Source organism: Gymnoscopelus braueri, assembly GCF_963280865.1.
Source record: "Gymnoscopelus braueri genome assembly, chromosome: 13".
Lineage (NCBI taxonomy): Eukaryota > Metazoa > Chordata > Actinopteri > Myctophiformes > Myctophidae > Gymnoscopelus > Gymnoscopelus braueri.
Window position 1 is genome coordinate 6,798,444 of NC_137615.1, and position 15,473 is coordinate 6,813,916.

Here is a 15,473-nt window from a genome sequence, read left to right on the forward strand (position 1 = left end):
ACAAGCAGAAGGAAATGGACGCTTTTCTGACACATTTGTGGGTGTGAAGTTTGGCTTTGAATTGAGGACTTTGTGCATGACACGCCCCAACTTGCTACTGTAGGTTCTGTTGACAGCAGTGGTGGGAAAACGTACTCAAAATGTTTTACTTAAGTAAAAGTATCAATACTGCAATATAGAAATACTCTACTACTATTACAAGTAGACGTTCTGGAATTCAAAATGTACTTGAGTAAAAGCACAAAAGTATTGGCATCAAAATGTACTTAAAGTATCAAAAGTAAAAGTACTCATTATGCAGAATGTCCCATTGCACAAGTTTTCAAATGTATACAAATATTTTGAAAATTGCAGATCTACAAGCTCACAATGCGTTGCATCGCGACTTTTTAAAAATAATCTAAATCTACAAAGTAACTAGTAAGTTTTAAAATAACGGTAGTGGAGTAAAAGTACAATATTTGCTTTTGAGATGTAGGGGAGTAGAAGTCAAATTATTGAACATTGGAAGTACTACAGTAAAGTAAAAATACCTCAGTACTTGATTAAATGCACTTAGTTACTTTCCACTACTGAGATTCATTGGAGTCAGTGGGTAAACACGCTGGGCAAGTATAGTCGGTTGAGTGTCTAAACCATACATGGGCAACTGGCGGCCCGGGGGCCACATGCGGCCCCCACCTTCACTTAATGCGGCCCACAGGTTAATATCAGAATACTGATATATATTATTGATTTCAGCTGTTACAATTCCAAACATGACCCGCTTTAATTACGTCAGTCTGTATTAGTAGCTTAATGACTAGTATTAAAATGCTATTGTCTTTTTTATGTACAATGTATTTGTATTTAAGTTCATAAAGTTAACATAAGTATAACTAAATGCATTTGAAATTAAATAAAAATTTAACTTTTCAGGATTTCACAAAAAAAAAGCAGGATTCCAATAAAAAAAGCTCAACTCAAGCTCAAAATGCGACGCATTTTGCGTCGCACCGCGACGCATTTTGAGCTTGTAGGACGGCTATTTTTGCTACTTTTGTGTGACATAGAATGGCAATTTATTAATTATTTATTAATTTACAAAAAAAGTTTTAATACGGACATTATAGGTGTCTGCCCGACAGTATATGCAATGTGGCCCTCTGGAGTGAGTGTGGAAATATATATAGTGGCCCTCTCCATAATCAAAGTTGCATCACCTCTGGTCAAAACGGAAGTACCGTCATTTGGCCAAAGTACCGCCCATGTAAGGAAATGACGTTGAGGCTTTGCAAATCCGTTTACATTCTCCGTGAATGAAACGAGCGTTGTGATTGGCCGAAAAACATTGTTTCCCTGGGAGGTACATACGACGGAAGTCCCACCCAGTGGTGTTAAGTAACTAAGTACATTTACTCAAGTACTGTACTTAAGTTCAACTTTACTTGAGTATTTCCAATTTTCAATACATTTACTTCTACTCCACTACATTTCCAGAACCAAATATTGTACTTTTACTCCATTACAATTATTTGACTCATCATTACTCATTACAACTGTCCTCGGAGGTTAGAAAAGGCAGGTGCATCCGGCTTTGTCGGGCGTCTATGCGAACACAACTGGCCCGTGTTCGGGGGAGGGAAGCCGGGCGGGGAGGAGGGTGATATTGGTCACTTCATGTACTCCTACGGGCTGGGGGCGGCACCTGTCAACGGGGAGTGTTGGGCGGGAAGAGTAGAACGAAGGCTCTACCACGTCCTTCCGGTGGGGGCTCCTCACTGGCAGGTAACCTCGCATCACCAGTCTTTCCACCTCGGAGGAAAGCCTGGTGTCTGTAACTAAAGACCCATATGATCCGGTCTAGGCCACGCCTACTGAAAAAAAAAAAGAAAAAAGAATCCTGTTTCCGGATTCTGCCCATCCGGTTTTGCGGTGCCGCTTTGTTTTGGTTCCCCAATCCCTATTTAAATGGAATAGAATTTCCCCGTGGGATAATACAGACGCTAAATAGTCTCCGGATAGTGCACGCACATTTACATTTTAAAAAATAAGCGAAACTATGCCGCATCAACGATTTTATTATCGGACCTATTTTGGGGTGAGACGTGTTTCCGGTTCTGCCCATCCGGCCACTTTTTATTTTTTTAACTTCCGCTCCCGACCGGATCATATACCCGAAAAGGAATGGTGCCCCAGGCTACTGGCAGGTGAGTCAGCACAATTGGCACAATGACTACATTGGGGTAAAAATAAATTGGCTACTCTAAATTATTAGAACAAAAGAAACCAAAAGGTGCGAACGAGGACAAAGCAGCCAGCGAACAGCGTGACAGCCAGTCCAACGTTGGTCAGAGTGGTGGTCCAGAACGCAAACAGGTAGACGGTCCTGTCACAATGCTGATCTGAGTCCAACGTTGAATTTGAAGTCTTATTGTAGCTGGGCTCATAGACGGAGTAGATCCACACGTTACCTGAAGGAAATTAGAAGAAAAAATAAAACTATTTTAGAATGGCGTTGGTCAATTCAATGCCTTTATAACTTTGCACACATACTCTCAGTAGGCCATGGAAGAAACTCTGCCTTCACAATAGACTTTTTTTTTTTTTTTGTAAGTATGGGTCCCCGAAAGACATATCATGTATCTTTTGGGTACCACCAGCCATCAAAAAGTGTGACTCCCTACCCTGGCCAGAAAAAAGCACCTGTCTGCAATTTGCAGAGGTGCAGTCTTGCCGTCTTTTGGCAAGCTGGTCTTCCTGCTCCCCTGCGTGTACTCCCCTGTGTGTACTGTTCAGAGTCTGTGTGAACACCACGACACACTGGCCCATATTATACCATGATATGGTTATTTCCCTGCTTATGGGGGGAAAAAACGGGCTTTCAGACTCACCAGTGACGAACCAGCAGACCCAGAAGAAGAAGCAAACGAGGAAAAGTATGGTCACAGGATCCTTCCTTGACCTCTGATGTGTGCATGGCCCGAAGATGAACCCTGTCAGCAGCAGCATGATCAGTCCTAGCACCAGCAGGTAGATGGGGATGCATGGCTGCCTGGGGCACTGACCCAGGTATGCTGCACCTGTGGGAGGGAGGGATCAGGGTGAGTCTAGAGTATTTTTTCTATCTTTTTACAGCTTGGCGACATGTTCATTAACAGACGCTGCAACTAGTCGTCACTATCTCACTTGACTCCTTATTAAAAGGCCAGCCAATGAGGGGTCGCCAATGGCGTCCCATATTCTGAACCAAGCTCCCAGGACCATGTTAGAACAGTGAAGCTGCCCGCTACCTGGTGGTCAAATCTGGGATTGCAAGACCTCCACATTTAAAACGCTGGATCTCAAATGGTTTGAGTACAGGGACGTTGTTTTTCCGTCAGACAAGGATGCACTTGTTTTCTTTATATTGGTAGCCGAGCTGTAAATGACATTTCATGTCAGTCTTGTTTTAATCCCATCGACCCCAGTTTGTTATGTGTTAGACCACAGAAACCCATCTTCCTTCTTTCTTATATTAAAATTGGCTTAAGGGAGGACTACATCGTCACGCTCATGTCACTATGACTATGACAGGAGTAGTATGGGTTAGCGCCCCCATGTGTCTTCCGTGAGGAAGAAGCCCAACGAATCCACGGTGTGGCCTTTAAGGAGGGCCATTCAAGCAAGCCGCAAGTGGAGCCTGCAGTACCACCACGGCCCAAGAAACCATCACGCCAGAATGAAATGTTTGGAACGGGGGGAGTCTGGTGCAACGCTCAGGTCCTGGACCTGGTGAGACGAAGGAGGAGCCTGGCCAGGAGGCCAACCACAGAGCCTAGTCCCTACACGTGCCAGAGCCTCCCCCAGTCCCGGCAGAGTAGTTCCGGAGAAGCGGACTGAGTGGCCCTGTCTTTCCTTAAGAGGACTGACCGTGGGTAGCTACATGGGACGTAAGTCGGGGGCTTGATCAACCCCGGCTGGGTCACCTGGGCAAGGGTGTATGTTGCGAGACCTGAAACATCCGTCGACCCCAGGCTACAACACTGATGATACGTCCCAGGTGCATCCATGTGAAGTTTTTCTTTATAGGACAGACAGATACAGAAAACCGGTTGTCCAGAGCCACAGTTCCGACCACTATGGCCATAAATGGTCATATGCATATTATGGGGCAGACCGACTTCAAACTCGGCGTGCGCAGTGGCAAGGACTCGAGGGACTTAACCACATAAACTCCATACAGTGTCTAGCGGAGTCCCTCAGGGCTCTATACTAGTGACTTTTCTGTTTTCACTCGACATTAAATATCTTCGCAGAAAACAGTCGATCATCAAGCTCACAATCGATCGGCTATTTTCTGCGAAGGTTTTCCCAGAATATTGGACGCTAGAATACATTGTTATTCATCTACTCACCAATTGCAATGTGGGCAACGTAGTACATCGTGGAACAAGCTAAGGAGAAGACGGATAGCAAATCTTTACTTTGTAAGTAAACACAACACCATCAATAGTGTTTATTTCATGGTAAATTTTTTAAAGGCAGAATAATGGGTTTCTGACCTGCTGCGAGTTTTGAAAGCCAAGCAGGACGAGGGATGTGACGTTGTCGATCTGACATTTTAATAAGTGTTGACTGAAGCCTAAAGAAGAATACTACAACAACAACAACAAGTATTATTAGTATTACATAAATGTAACATTTAACTCGGTGGTTCTCAACCAGTGGTCTGGGGACCACCAATGGTCCTTGAGGGGGTTCCAGGTGGTCCCCAGCTAAATGATGGAGAGTTGGTAACCAAATGGACCCTTATAGATCTCTAACTCTTGAGAGTGTAAAATGAAACCAAATGGACCCTTACGGATCCATTTGGTTTCATTCTACACTCTCAGGAGTTAAATTATTGTTAAACATCTGCATTACTTAATTAAATACATTTTATTTTGATCAACGTTTGCCTTTCACCTCTCCTATTGGTGCCAACATCAATACAGCGTGGAATTGTGGACACAATCTTATCCAACAATATCCAAAATATTCTAAGTCTTTGGTTCTGAAAGGCAAAATCTCATCAAATGGTGGCCTGTGGCTCAAATGCCGAATACATAATGGACCTTGGTATGAAAAGGGTTGAAAACCACTGGTTTAACTGATAGCGTTTATCAATTACAACTCGTATTATCGATGAACAGTCAAGCAGTTAATCCTTAACATCCTTACTTTAGAGACGTGCTGCTGAGATGGTCTCAAAATAAAGATATTTCATTCATAATAAACACACATGGTAAAGTTCCAAGATGGGGACCTCAATACTCGCTGGTTACGCCTCTAGCGACACAAACTAAAAACATCTTGTGCTCTCGCACCACATCAACAATCACTCCTTTGCCTTACGACAGCATTCCACAGAGAGCCAGTCAAATCCATTTGGCAGAAATGCGTAAACAGCCCCACAGTTTAACCTTCTGACTGGTGGAAAAATACCAACCTGTGCTGTAGACAGAGAGCTTTCTGGGAGATGTATAAGAGTTCGTCTTGTGAGGCTGCAAGATCCCTGTTTTGGATGTTTTAAAAAGCCTGTCAACGAAAACCTAGCAAGTTCACACTTTTGTGGCGTCACCGGGCGTGACATACTGGACACGATGCAGTGGTGGAAAAAGTACTCAAATTGTTTACTTGAGTAAAAGTATCAATACTTCAATGCAGAAATACTCTGTTACAAGTAAAAGTCCGGAATTCAACATTTCCTTGAGTAAAAGTACAAAAGTATTGGCATCAAAATGTACTTAAAATACCAAAGTTACGTCTAAAATGTGTAAAAGGCTTTTGAAAATAGCCAAAGTTTACATAGGGAAGGGGTTAATGTATGTTTTGTAATAATAATCAAAATATACAAAGTAACTAGTAACTAAAGTTTTCAAATAATTGTAGTGGACTAAAAGTACAATATTTGTCTCTGAGATGTAGTGGAGTTGAAGTAAAAGTATAGAAAAATGTTAATACTCCAGTAAAGTAAAAAAAATCCCCAAAATTGTACTTAAGTACAGTACTTGAGTACATGTACTTAGTTACTTTCCACCACTGACATGTTGTCCTTAAATTCTAAACCACACATCACACCCACGTGATGTCTCAAAAGTGTGTCCATTTCCTTCCGTTGCTGTGTGTGAAAAATTACAATAACGCATTTAGCAGACTCTCTTATCCAGAGAGGCTTAAAAAATGCGAGATCGGAATAGTAAAAGTTAATTCTAGCCAATAAAATAGAGGTCCTCTGCTTCAAAATCTATAATACTTAACCAATTTAGAATACAATGCGAGATGAGGATCTCACGAGAACGGGAACGTCATGTGTTGTCGTCCGCATGTTGCAACATATTATCACACATCTAAACAGTGGTGGAAAAAGTATGACATTTTTCTTTTTTTACTTAAGTAAAAGTATCAATACTGCAATTAGAAACCCTCTGTTACAAGTAAAAGTCTGGTAATTAAAATGTACTTGAGTAAAAGTACAAAAGTATTGGCATCAAAATATACCTGTACCAAAAGTACTCATTATGCAGAATGTCCTGTTTCACAAGTTATCATAGACATATTATATGAGACATATTATGTCTAAAATGTATGAAAACAATCTTTTGAATATAGCAGATCTACAAGCTCATAACATAGCTTGTAGAGCAGCTATTTTCAAATGGCCGAAATGTACTGTAGTATAGGGCTGAAGTGGTTAATGTACCTGTAAGTTTTGTAATAATAATCAAAATCTACAAAGTAAACAGTAACTAAAGTTTTCAAATAATAGTAGTGGAGTAAAAGTACAATATTTGCCTCTGCGATGCAATGGATGTAAAACTACTGAAAATTGGAAATACTCCAGTGAAGTCAAAATACCTCAAACTTTTACTAAAGGTACAGTACTTGAGTATATGTAATTACATTAGTTACTTTCCACCACTGCATAACACTAACAGAACTTAATATGTGTATTAGTCACAGACAGACGTCAGTGCATTCACAATTTGTATTACTGAAATACAACCGAAAATTGTAATACTATGTTTCGCTGCTGCTTCTGTAGGAGATGAAGGCTATTTAAACCACAAACACATTGTGCAATGAAATGATTTGTTACCCTCTAGGATCACGCTATCTCCGCGCGTCCATTGTATGGTGAAGATAAGAACGGACAAGATTGTTAAAATGAAGTGTATTTATTAATCAAGCAGAGTCTCTGGGCTCACACTTTCGCTTTCCTTATCAGCAACAAGTTGCACTGGGGCCAGTTCAAGAAGTCTGCACGCTCCTACAGTATCTGTCCCTAGAGCCCCTATACTGTATATTGAAATGTGGGATGGTTTCCAAGATGGGAGGGTCACTCCTTCATCCACAACTTCGCCATCTGACTCATCACCTCTCTTCATACAATAGGGCGGCGGGGGGGGGGGGGGGCATTTCTGTTCAACCTGCAGTTTTTAAAGATTAGGGAAGGACAGAAAGGAACAGAAACCACAAATGCAGACACGTGTACAGACAGATGACCTCTCATCACTCCAACGGCCGGGCCATCTGACAGTTTAACCATAAAAGTTACTTGATCATATCCTGTTATCAGTTCTATATTTCTGTTAGCTAAGCCACTCTTACAATTCACATCACACATGGGGCTTTCCACTGCCATTGCTCTGAGATAACCTTTTCATTATGTGGATTCAAGTGCATGGCAATCATGAGCACACTATTATATGTGTCTTAATGATTACATTGGTGAGCAATGTCCTCACCCGACAGGGTGATTATGCACTGAGGCGGAGCCGAGGTGCATAACACCCTGAAGGGCTTTAAATTTCAATAATGACTACCTCCCCATACATTATCCCGCTTATTACACGGCTACTTAATAAATACATTAATAAATTGACCCAAAAGTAACAACAAAACAAAGAATTTCCTTGCTTACGGCAAAGAAAGTATTCCATAAGTATTGGGCTGGGCGGACAAGTTCGCCTCGGAAAACAAATGACAGTAGTCCATAAGGTAACCGGAAGACTCGCCCCAAAACACACTGGCCCCCATTCTTTACCACCGGATTTGCGTATAATACCGCCGGCTTTGCCCCGGGGTGACTGTGTTTTGGGGCGAGCGTTTTGATATTCTTGCATCGGTGCGCCACGATAAACAAGGAAGTGTAGAGGATCAAATAGAATCACTTTTTGGTCATTGCATCATCTATTTCTCAGTTCAAATGTTTTCAAAAACATTCTTAACACATTCACCGCCAAAGTTCTTTCATAATAAAATCACCCACTGCCAGGGTTTTTAATTTTTTTTTTTTATAGAAACAATATGTGAATTATTTGTCCGTTTATTTTGTAACATTGAAGTGAATGGATTTTTTATTTATTTTTTATTTATTTTTTTATTAACTCGTTAGGGTTAGGGTTATACATTTATACTCAAAAATTAGAGAAACTTTTTAGGAATTCAAAAACAGAATAAAAAAAAATAATTAAAAGGGGAGAATTCTCCCCTTTGGCGGTGAGTGTGTTTTTAAGAGCAACGTTTAGTTGTCAATTACATTGTTTGTTTGTTTACATGGCTGTCATGTCTGATAAAGCATAAAACCAAGCAGCGCAGGTTGACATGAGCAGGTGTTCTGAGTCTCTGATTAGACAGCGGTCCGTTGACTCATCGGTCATTATCCAGAAATAATGACCGATGACTGACCAATCAGAATCGAGCATTCAACCAAGCCATGTAATAAATACTTTGAATATTTATCAAGTCAGTAGCTTAGCTGAATGAGTATGTTTTTATGTTAACTAAACCAAGTTCTCATACTCAAACTGAAGTTCAGATAAAAAAATAATATGCAAAAAGCTGGCGTTTAAGAACATGTATTTTCTAAAATAGGCCTATTTTCTTTTATACCCCATCCTCATGAGGGGGTGTGGTTTCTGGGGGTGAGGGTGCGGCCGCACCCTCAGCACCCATATTTTCAGCCGATATGTCAGGGTTACATTGATCGTACACATCATCGCGGCAAACGGAGCAAACCAAGCCAAAAAGGCAGAAACAGCCGTAACCTAACAGGCAGAGAGCCAGTATGATGTAGTTCAGAGTGGTGGTCCAGAAGGCAAACCGGTAGACGGTCTTGTCGCAATAATCCCACGGCCGCTGCGTCTTATTGTAGTTGGGCTCATAGATGGAGTAGATCCGCACGTTACCTAGAATAAATGAGGGGGGGGGGGGATATTTCAGAATGTTATTGGCAATGTGATGCTTTTTATACGTTTCTTAACCCATTTAGACCTGAGGCCGATTTTTCTGAAAAACTTCAAATATGTATTAAAAAATTACAACAAATGTATGTTGGTATATACTGTAGGGAAGACCAGGACAAAAGTAACAGGGGGCAAAAGTAACACTCAATAATTCTAATTGGGAACAAGCTAGAGGGGTGAGACTTCTTGTGCACATGCTCAGTAGGGTCCTCTCTCTGCCTATGGAAGGATAGAATGATAATTTCATCTCAGCAGAAGTTTTCAACAAAAAACTGATTTTGAGGTGTAAACGTACATTTTTGAGTGTACGGTATTTTCCTTCTGCTGTCTAAAGATAAGATGTCAGCTGATTTAAACTTAGATTAATTGTATCTCTATGTTATTGGTCACAAATTAACATCAGCAGCCTATGCTAGTATAGGTGTTTCTAGCTCTAATATGGGATTTTATCATGGTTGACCCATCGGGGGCAATTGTAACAAAGTGACCGGGGTCAATTGTAACAATGTGTTTTCAATGCAAGCAGATTTTGTGTCTGGGATTACATACTTTTATGTTATTAAATGAACACATTTCACTAAATGTCACTACATTTCAAAGTAAAAATACATTTAAATTAAAAAAATGACATACATGTGAAAAAACAAAATAGAAAAATACATAATTTGAATAAAAATACAAAATAATTGTAATTATGTATATAAAACATTCGTAAGTATAAATGTTAAATTATAACAAATACATATTACTTAGTGATGTGCTTTTATTTGAGATAAAGTGTGTTAATATGACTTATTTTTACAGTGTTACAATTGCCCCCAACCACTGTTACAACTGCCCCCATCACGGGGGCAATCGTAACACTGTGACTCATTGCATTCAAATTAATATTTTAGTCTTGTCCTTATTAGTGAAAGCTTAAAAATTGTATTATTAATTAGGGCACATATATATGTTTCTTATAGCAGAAGATGACTAGGATATTTCAAGTAGACTGTGAATTATGAAGGCAAATACAAAAAGTGTTACTTTCGTCCCCGGTCTCCCCTACATAGCAACAAGAACCCCAAAAGGGGTTCCCGTCCTGAAAGGTATAGTTACAAACAGGGGTTCCCGCCCAAAATGGGTTAATACATGTCCAATATTAATATAATAAACTTGAAAGATTACGCTCCCGGAATATGAAAAATCAATCACATTCGTCTTGATCACATGACTATAGAGATCATGTTTACCGATTTGCGGGAAATTTGGATAAAATCTGAATGCTTAATATCATCACAAAAATGTGTTTTACATAAGTCGGCCTCCTGGTGGCGCTATAAAAGGCAGATGTTAAAAATGCAGGTCAAAGGTTTTTCCTTGGCCTCTAGAGAGTGCGCACACAAAGTTTTACACAGGTCGGTGCAGTTATAATATGTAAAAACACAAATCGGCCTGTTATAGCGCCACCATGAGACTGATTTGTAAATGTTTTAAGTGGCATTTCTGTCTTGGTCTAGTGGGAATGTGTGTGCACAATTTCACGGAAATTGCATGCTGTGTTCATGATTTGAGGCATTTTGTTCAAAACAGAGTACTGCTGCAAACTTTGGAAGCCAATTTGAGCCAATCAAGATGAAATATGAAAAATATGAAAGTTGTTTAATGACTATTGAGATACTGTGTACCGATTTGTGATTTTTTTTTTACAAAATCTGTGGAGTACTGTCCAAAAATTTGTTTTGCAGAAACTTGGCCTCCTGGTGGCGCTATAAAAGGCCCATGTGAAAAATGTGGGCAGTGGATGTGTTGGATGCAGCTCAAAGTTAACTTTCCTAAGGTATCTAATTTGTCGCCCTACGACCTTCCTAGCCCGTGTTATTAAAGAAAAACGGGCGACAATGGCCAAAACTCAATCGAAAATCAGCGATCGAATACAGGTGAAAGTGACCGGTTTCCAAGATGTTTTGGCCATTATCTCTGGAACGGAAGGTCCAATCTGCTCAGTTCAAAGCTTGTTGGGTGCGTGACTTTGAGGACATTAAGCACGCAAGCACCTTTTGGGATTTTTCGGGCCTAAAAGTATAGTAATTGTTCGGGGGAAAAAGATCCAATAGGTGCCCTTTTGAAATTCCAGCCCCTGCCTCTCCAAATCCTTCTGCACGTCCCTGCCACAGACACACTTAACCACTTCCATTCCCAAGTAGGGCATTCAAAAAAATCGATAAAAGAATTATTGAAATATGATTGAAATATGAATAGCACAGCGGTGTGGAATGTGTTTGTTTTCCTGGGCTGTGGAGGAACCAACCAGGCTTTAAAAACTCACCAGTGATGATCCAGGTTAAGAGGAAAAGACCGGTCACAGAATACAAACTAGTGCGGAATCTCTTCCCCACGCAGCAAGAAAGCACATTCTGCACCAGGCAAAAACTTCCCAGCACCAGCACGTAGACGGGGATGAATGGATGACTGGGGCACTGGTACAGGTACACTGCACCTGTGGAACACATTATCGTTGTTGTCGGTCAAAAACCTCCATATTTTAACTTTTTTGTGTTTTTGGGCGGTGTAGTGGGGGACACCTCATTAGTACACCCTTCGCTGTACTGTGATTGGCTCATAATTAGTACACCCCTAGCATTAGTACACCCCTAGCTGTACTGTGATTGGCTGACTCTATTGGCTAACTCTATTCAGCACTGTGATTGGCTAGCGAGACACATGATGCAATTAATAACCTATAAATAGGACTATGCACTTAAAAACAAAAACGCTTTTTTTTAAAGTGAGCTTCCATCACTGTGATGACCACTGTGATGCCCACTTCACACTGGGTGTGATTCTTTTTTCATAAATGAACGCCCTAATTGATCATAACTACTGCGTCACACAAAAGCATCAAAAGTAGCAGATCTACAAGCTCCAAGCGTGGCGTGGAGCGACGCGTTTTGAGCTTGTAGATCTTCTACTTTTGCTACTTTTGAATTTCAACCCTGAAAAGTAACAGGGAATAAAAATGTGCTATTTCCCGGAAAATGTTAAACCCTAATACAGACAGACAGATGCGTGGTCACTGCTTTCTACAGGAGCGTATGGCATTGTTTTTACAACTACGTCGCTCATGATTGTTACGACATCAGAGCTGATAATTAAATCCTCTATGCAGAAAATTAATGAGATTTCAGATTTTCTGTCAGCATGTCAGCGTTGAGCTCTTTTTATTCGACATTCATTGTAGATATGTAAATACATAGCTGTGCCTGTGGGTCTGGTGGGCAGTGCTGGACAGTACGTGCATTTCCTTGAGTTATCTGCATACTTGTACACGTTTGTTATGAATCTGCTATTTTCACCAAAATGCTGTTTACTAAACTAAAGAGTCATACAAATATGAAATAGAATACATTATCCATCTACTCACCGATTACAATGTGGGCAATGTAGTACATCACGGGGAGCACAAAGGCACATGCTAAGGGAAGACAGATAGAAAAACACATTAATTTTGTACAAAGTCAACCAAACAGAAATAGTGTTAATTGCATGGTTAACTTTTAAAGGCAGGGCGGGTTCCTCACCTGTTTTGTTTTCTGAAGACATTTTAAGAAGTGACTTAGCCTAAAGAAGAATATAAAGAATATTCCTAAAACAGGAAAGTGTTTTACGAAAAAAAATAACAACGATCTATCACAATGCAAAATATAAATACTGGTTGTCGAAATGCTTAATTCCGACAAATAGAATAACTGTAGAATTTCAGGCACTTTTGTGTACTGAAAACCCTATCTACAATATACTCACCAGGCTTAAGTCTTCTCTGTTAATGAGGTTAACGATCAGCTTATATCTCTGCTGTTTCACTTTTGATTCTCATAAAGTACGTCATTTAGAACAACGTCAGCATTCTGTTGTCAAAAGTTAACCCTTCCCTGGACTCTGCAGAAATATGCAGAATAAAAATATAAAGTTATACATATTTAACTTTATATTTTACTTTTCTTAATTTTTTTCAATGAGATTAATATAATATTGACTGTGAAGAGCCTGAGAGTTATTTTTCCTCTGAGATCATACTTACGTAGCCCTTTAAACATTGATTATTTGCATCTGATTTTAAATCTCTGTGTTGTTATCCATGTCCTCACTGTATTGTCTGATTCACCGCCTTTTGCGATTATTTTAATGTGGTTTTATGCTTCTGCTTTTCTTTTTTGCTTTATTGTCAAAGTTGTGACATTGTAATGTGATTCAAATGTTTATCAGGGCGTCCTTGAAAAAGAGAGCTTGCTCTCAATGGGTTTCCCTGAATAAATAAAAGAAAAAGAAAGAAAGAAAGATAGTGTTCTTTTCAGTGCGCTATCGTCAACCATGTTTTAGATCAATGTCCATGTACTAAAGATATTGTTCTACAGCATGTTGTTTGCATTGGAGGCTTTCATTTACGGTGAAGTTTAACCTCAAGCACTGGGTCAGGGCCTGTTTTTGGGTCACATACCAATTTGTATGTGTCATGAGTAAATATCCCTTTATCTCTGTTAATTATGATTTAAACAGATTAAAAAAGAAGATTTTTCAAAAATAATCCCAGGAAGAAAAAAAGAAAATCCATATTCCAAACTCAACCTCACAGAAACTATGTCTAAATCTAACCTTAACTTCTCAAAGAATTTTTTTTCTGACTAATTCTGTGCATGGCTTAAGACCAAAATAAACTATTAATTCAAACTATCTCGGTACCGAAACGCCGTTCCGTTAAGAAAAAGTCAAAGGCAGCTGTGAAAATCCCATATTAAATAACATGCCACAGACCCATGGACATGTTCAAGAAGAAAACATAATCTACTAACGTCAGATTAACATACAGGGCGTTGTGACCATTCATTGTGCGTACGACGGCACACCCTCACTCTCAGAGATCCGTGATTTCCCCCCACTTTTTGTCGGACTTTTCTTTTTCTCCCCCCGTTCCATATAAGCTGTTGCTTTCATCCCAATAGCGTGAAGTAGTTTAGGCTACCTGGGTACTTCTACTTCCAGTAGTATGATTTCATGCATACAAACTCGCTCAATAGCGCCCCGTGCCAAACAGGACAATGTGGTATTGCAGGTGAAAGTGCTTTATAAGCCAGAGAGAAGTTAGTTGGAATGAGTATATCTGAGGCTTGATTTAGGCTCAAACCTTTTGAAAAACGTTTGAGGGACATAAACAATATGATATTAAATATTATTGTTATTTTTTAAATTCATGGTGTAGACCCTTTAATACATTTGATTTTAGCCATGGACCCCCATCTGAAAATGTTTTGTGCCATGGACCCCCAGAAGAGAACATTTGTCTTAAAAAGTATAAAAACAATGTTCAAATACTGCACAAAAATAGCAGATGTACAAGCTTGCATCACGGGTGAACTGGTTTTTAAAATAATAATTAAATAACATGCAGTCTGACGGACGAGACATAGAGGGCTCTGTCCCTTTTATTAGATTTTAACTTTAAAAACTGATAAACTGAGATTCTGAATATAGTACATGAAATCAATATGGACATATTAAAAATTAAATAAAATGTGTGTTCCAATGCTCAATAATATCATTTTCCATTGTTAACTGTCTTGGTTGATGGGGTTTGTTTTGGGAATCATGACATTTTGCCAAACATTCATACTAAACACACTTTAGTAAAATGCTATCTCCAAACAGGAGATTGTAATGACGTATCAGGTGATTATCATTAAACACATTAAGCCTAGCATCCATATTTTTGGAAGAAATAATAATAATAAAAAAATGTTCCAACAAACATTCAAACTTCTTCCACCTCATGTGCACTGAAATTGTCCAGTATGTAACACTTTTAACGAGCAGAAGGAAACGGACGCTTTTCTGACACATTGTGGGTGTGAAGTTTGGTGCATGTCACGCCCCAAAGTGTCAACTTGCTAAGTTCTGTTGACAGCAGTGATGGAAAAAGTACTCAAATGTTTTACTTAAGTAAAAGTATCAATACTGCAATATAGAAATACTATTACAGGTAAAGGTTCTGGAATTCAAAATGTGCTTGAGTAAAAGTACAAAAGTATTGGCATCAAAATGTACTTAAAGTATCAAAAGTAAAAGTACTCGCAGAATGTCCCATTTCTCCAAGCTTTCAAATGTGTACAAATCTTTTGAAAATAAAGTAAAGTAAAAAAAATACCTCACAATTTTGCTTAAATACAGTACTTGAGTAAAAGTACTTAG